The sequence below is a fragment of the Bacillus rossius genome, chromosome 16 (genome assembly GCF_032445375.1).
Source record: "Bacillus rossius redtenbacheri isolate Brsri chromosome 16, Brsri_v3, whole genome shotgun sequence".
Taxonomy (NCBI): Eukaryota; Metazoa; Arthropoda; class Insecta; order Phasmatodea; family Bacillidae; genus Bacillus; species Bacillus rossius.
In genome coordinates, this window is record NC_086343.1 from 3,052,719 (window position 1) to 3,058,718 (window position 6,000).

Sequence of the window (6,000 nt, forward strand, 5' to 3'; positions counted from 1 at the left end):
CACCTAGGATGTGCAACGGTCGCAGACGAGATATCGCGCCGGATTCCGCCGCGCCCGTCCCCAGCTTAACATGGCCCTCGCCACCACGCGGACTAGCCGCCTTTGCGTGACCACCTGAGTGGGACACTTGATCTCCACCCCGAACTCGAGACTAGCCCTTAGTGACTCTGTGTAATATTTCTTAGTTAAGTGTACTGATATACCCAGCCGTTTGTGTACCCCATGTTACGTCCCGCACAAACAACTACGTGTGCAGAAAGGGCTTGCCGCTCACCCGAGCCTTCGTCTGCGTAATTCGCCGGGTTACCTACCTCTCTTAAAGTACTAGCCGCTGGGCTACCGAGCGACCGTAAAGAGTACCGCCAGTTAAGGGTGGTGTAGGCTGAGTGGGGTTCGACGAGGATGCGGCCAGTCGCGTGAGAGTGCCATATGTAACGTGGAGAAGTGTAATGTGTGCGACGTAATAAATCTGTTAAACGTGCGTGTGTGTTTTCTCTAATACGGTGACCTGGGAGGCCATAACAGCCCGGGGGGCCCTTTGCCGACGCGTCCCTGCCTGCAGCCACGAGGCCAGGAACCCCGGCAATTGACGTAGCGGTGGAACTGATGAAGAGGGAGCTACGCCCGCACCTGAGGGGGGCCGTGGACAGGGAGCTCGAGGACTTCGTCCAGCTGGCAAAGGAAATCGAGCGGGACCTGCACCTGTCACCGCGCCCGCGGGACACCGCAGCCCGCCGATGGGGGGCGTCCCCGCCACACACGACAGCCCTGGAAGATGCTTGGGCGGTGGTGCCGTACGTGAACCCCCCTCTCCCTCCCGGCACCACCCCTCGGGGGGGCGAGACGAAGGAGAGAGGGGCCACGACGCCACCTGCCACACCGCCACACAGCGGGCCGCGCGCTAATCCGCGGGCAGATGGACAGCGGGACCGGCCCCCACGGTGCCGCTGCTGCAGGGAGGAGGCCAACCATTGGCACGAGGTGTGCCCCACCCGGGCCGCGCTGCGGCAGGATCGCCTTACCAGCGCGACGCAGCCAGGAAACGCCAACTAGGGAAAAGGATACTGGTGGGCTACTGCTCCTGGATCACGGCCAGCGCATCACTTACAAGGCCAGCCCGCACAGCACCACCGCCGCCCGTCAGACCAGGCGGTGGTGCCCCACAGCACCCGTCAGCGCCCTGCACCATGTCGTCGGCGAGCGGTGCCGCGTCACTGGGGCCCCCGACGCACTCAGCACCACCTGCGGGGCCTGACCGAGCACCATCGCCGCCCGTCAGATCAGGCGGTGGTGCCCCACAGCACCTGTCAGCGCCCCGCGCCGGGTCGTCGGCGAGCGGCGCCACGTCACTGGCACCCCCGAAGCACCCAGCACCACCCGCAGGGCCTGACCGAGCACCATCGCCGCCCGTCAGATCAGGCGGTGGTGCCCCACAGCACCCGTCAGCACCCCGCACCGGGTCGTCGGCGAGCGGCGCCGCATCACTGGCGTCCCCGACGCACCCAGCACCACCTGCGGGGCCTGACCGAGCACCATCGCCTCCCGTCAGACCAGGCGGTGGTGCCCCACAGCAACCGTCAGCGCCCCACACCGGGTCGTCGGCGAATGGCGCCGCGTCACTGGTGCCCCCGACCCACCCAGCACCACTTGCGGGGCCTGACCAAGCACCATCGCCACGACTGTGACGAGCGGGGAACAACACGGACAAGCTGATGCGGGTGCCCGTCCTGCTTAATGGTCAGCCCGTACACGCCCTGGTGGACACAGCGGCGAGCCACACGTACGTCGCTGCCCACCTGGTGCCCATGGCGGACCTGGAGCAGCGGGAGGAAGGCGTCCAGCTGGCCACCTGGGGAGCTAGCACGCTCACGACGGGGCGCGCCCAGGTAAGGATCGCCGTCAGGGATATGTGTAGTCAGACAACAGCCCTGGTGGTGCCGGAGCTGTGGGACGACCTGATCCTGGGACTACCGTGGCTCGTCCAGGAGGATGCCGCCATCGACGTGAGGGCAGAATACACGTCGGGCGTCAGGGGCGGAGGACACTCTACAGTGTCAACCAGAGGGGAACAACCCCGCCAGCCCCCGCCATCACCCTAGCAGACTTACAGAATGAGGTGCCCCCTGAGTACAGGAACCTGTTCAACGAGGTGCTGGTCCAGCAAGCGCAGGTGTTCGCCGGCGCGGACATGCTGCGGTGCACCACAGTCACTCAACACTCCATCCCGACACGACTCCATGAGCCCCGCTTTGTCAAGCCCTTCGGTTTTGGACCCAGGGAGCGGGAGGCGATTCAAACACAGATCGCGGAGATGTTGCGGGACGGGGTAACTGAACCGAGTGAGTCGCCGAACAATTGCTTGGTAGTGATGGCCAAGAAGAAGGACGGGTCACTCCGGTTCTGCGTAAATTTCAAGCCCATTAACGCAGTCACCATCCCGCCCCACCACCGATCATCAACATCACAGATGCCCTAGCCGGGTTGGGGGAGGCAGGCATATTCACATCGCTGGACCTTAAGTCGGGGTACTGGCAGGTGCCCGTCTGTCCCGAGGATCGGCCGAAGACGGCCTACACCGCGCCCGACAGGCGCAGGTTCCAATTCTGCGCCATGCCGTTCGGGCTGATGGACGCCCCCGCGATCTTTCAAACCACGATGGTGCGCGTCCTGGACGGGTTCGTAGGCACGTTTGCCGTGGCCTACCTGGATGACGTCATCATCTGGTCGCGGACGTGGGAGGACCAAGCGATCCTGATAACACAATCCAGATGGGATAAAATTTCAATCCTGTCTACATGAGCCAAGTACCCCACTCCTTGCATTAAAGGTATGTTATAACCATCCAACTCTTCTACCACACCATTCTCTTGACCTGTATTTATACTGCTTACCTTATTTCATGCTAATGATTTCTCCTGTGTCTGTTGCAGAAGGCGGCAGGTGGACAATATCTTTGAATAAATAATAAATGGCCACCGTGCGATTAAGTTTCAATGCCTAGTCTGATTCGTCTTCTGCTCTCTACGTACTTGGCACGCAAAACACGACCCTGGGTGATGCTGTGCCTTTCGGCACCGCAGCAGTTTGCTCTCACCCGGTGACGAGGTCGGACACTTTGGCACCTGGGACCCTTAATAATATATTGCTATCACCCATGTAGACTCAATAGAGTAAGTTTCGTAATTTCATTTTTATCTGTGGCCGGCCTCAATCAGCCTGGACCGAAACAATTGACTATGTAATCAAATTATTTCGACCTTTTGGGACTCATTTTGCTTATTACATAAATTTTTGTACTTAGTCGAGCCACGAGATGTGGATCCGACCTCTCATGGCGTGTACTTGCCGTGAGGCTGTCTATTTAGGCCCGCACAGGGCTGCCTTCGGGCTGAAAGTGCAAACAGACTTAATTACGATTCATCCACTTATGATTTTGTGGCAGGCCAAGTACTATCTACATCTTCACCAGCCTGTAGGGGCCTACTGCTCGGGCTTCAGATCGGAAGCAGATTCTTCTCTAAAGTAACCATGGATCAGACTATTGATGAGCAGTATTTTTGTACAGTTTGTCTTTAAATTGCAAGTGTAATTTGATTGCCAGGCCTTCAGCCTGTGGCCTGGACAATTCTTGGCACCTATGATCTTTTGTATTTTGTTCTATGGTTAGGTGAGCCATGCAAAGTAGTTTATTGGGTACTTAGTAACTGCAAACGTGTGAACTTCAATCGTTCTAGGTGTCCGAAATTCTAATTAACAGTCTACGCTGCAAGCAACATTTCAACATTCTGATGTTTTTATTTATACAGACATTTTTTGTTACTGTCATCCTATGCGATGTTCTCTAGTTTCTATACTCTGCGTAGACCACTCTACATCCTCACTAGGCCCTGACGTCGTCCGACCGAAGGCCACCCTAAAGCCCGACCTGCAACCGCCAGTATTCAACCCCGCTAACGGAACGCGCCCCTAGCCATGGCCCACCCGAGTCAGGCGAGCCACCAGCAACCAAGGTAGAACCTGGCCCCACCCAAATAACCAAACCGTCATTTCAACCAACCACGTTATAAAAACAAACACAGATTATTAAACAGTATTACGTATTAATTTAAAGTTGGTTGACGAAAGTGCGACGTAGGAGTGCCTGGGCACTCATGTGTGTAATACGTCGATACGTGTGTGAGTGTCCCCCTGGCGGCCTTCTGCCTGAATTAGTCAATGAAACCATATGACATAATTATTCATCCCTCGTGTTATGTTATTACCCCCACCAGAGCAATCCGGCAAGAGACGAACAGTCGCTGGTGTGACGTTAAATTTAAATGAAATAATTTCTAAATATAATAACTTCAATTTGTAGAAGGGACGAATGACCTTGATTCAGCTTTAATAAATAATGTAAGATTTTAACGCCCTTAAATTCTATTATTAAAATATCATATCAGAAACTAACGTAATGAGGTGAACCCTGGCGCGAGGGCCACCGAGCCTCGGCCGGGCGCCATGACATGACGCCAGTACAGCGCGACTCGTGGACCGGGGCGGACGCACGTCCCACGGAGAGACATCATCCTTTGTCCACACCGAGTTCACTTCTGGTAAATATAGTCACTTCTTAATTAAAACCTCTTTTTTACTAATCTCTCCGTGCGTACCCGGTCCAATTTTCGGTCCAGGACCTAATCCGGCCGCATAAATTTAAAACCCCCCCTGCACCACACTTGGTCCGCGGGGTAGGTTCAGCATCCGGCACAGGCCGTCTCCCGAGGAACAGAACTTTAGTTAACATCAGTCGCTCCGGCACTGACACCACCCGTAAGGGAATTTTGAACAAATTTAGCTGCGGTCCGCGCGCCACTACCGTGGACGCGAGCACCACCTCGATACTTAGACTTATGGGATTGGCCGCCTCCAATCACCCTCATCCCTCGTGTGAGTAACCAGGCTCAGAAACGCCTAGTGCCACGCTAATACGTAACATTCATAAACTTGTACAATGCACCTCCACGTAACATTCGTAAACTTGTGCAACACACCTCCACGCAACATTCATGAACTTGTGTAACGCACCCTCGTGTAACATTTCTTTTGTAAACTTGTGCCACGTTTTTATCGAGTAATTTTCAAACTCATTGTTGTGTAATTGTGTAGTTTTTGTATTTTTGTGACGTCACCTGTTGTACGACGTGGCGTGTAACCAACGGAGTTGCACCCGAACCACAGTCGCCTGAATAAATGACGCACGTCATTTATTCCCTCATTTCAGCGTGTGATTACTTAACCCTACGATTCCCAACCACCGCTGAGTAGGGAATTCCTTAAACCCACGCAACATCGCCGACGGTCCTAGTGGGCCACGCAGGGCAATCGACCCCACGACTACTTACCGACTAGAACCAGAGCTAGTTTGGCGCCCACCCGGAAACATTACATTCACAGCAGCCACCCACGCTAGGAACCGCACCGGGACTCGAGCCCGAGACCCCGGACGACGGCAGCCCTTAAAGTCCGGCAGTCGTTTCAGTCGCTCATATGAATCTCAGTCACCACTTAAGACACGGTGCCCTGGGACGAAACTTTGGCTCTCGTATGAAAGTGGGTACCTAGGTGATGAAATAGCACCAAGTAGAGGGCTGTTATGTGTAATTAAACATTGACGTCGTCTGGCCGACGACCACCCCAGAGCCCGACCTGCACCCGCCAGTATACGCTCCCGCTAACGGAACACACCCCTGGCCATGGCGCACCCGAGTCAGGCGAGCCGAACAGCAATTAAAGGCAAAACCGCGGAAACCTGAGTAGACAAGAGAAGAACCGTACCCATTCCTCCTGGAACATTAAATTAGGATTTTAGCGACAATAAAATCTCTTCCAGACACACCCGTTTGGAGTTTAGCGTAATGAGGTCACGCCTGGCGCGAGAGAGGCCGAGCCTCCCTCGGACGCCATGCCAGTTCGGCAGTTCAGCGCAGCTCACGGACCGGGGCGGACCTACGTCCCACG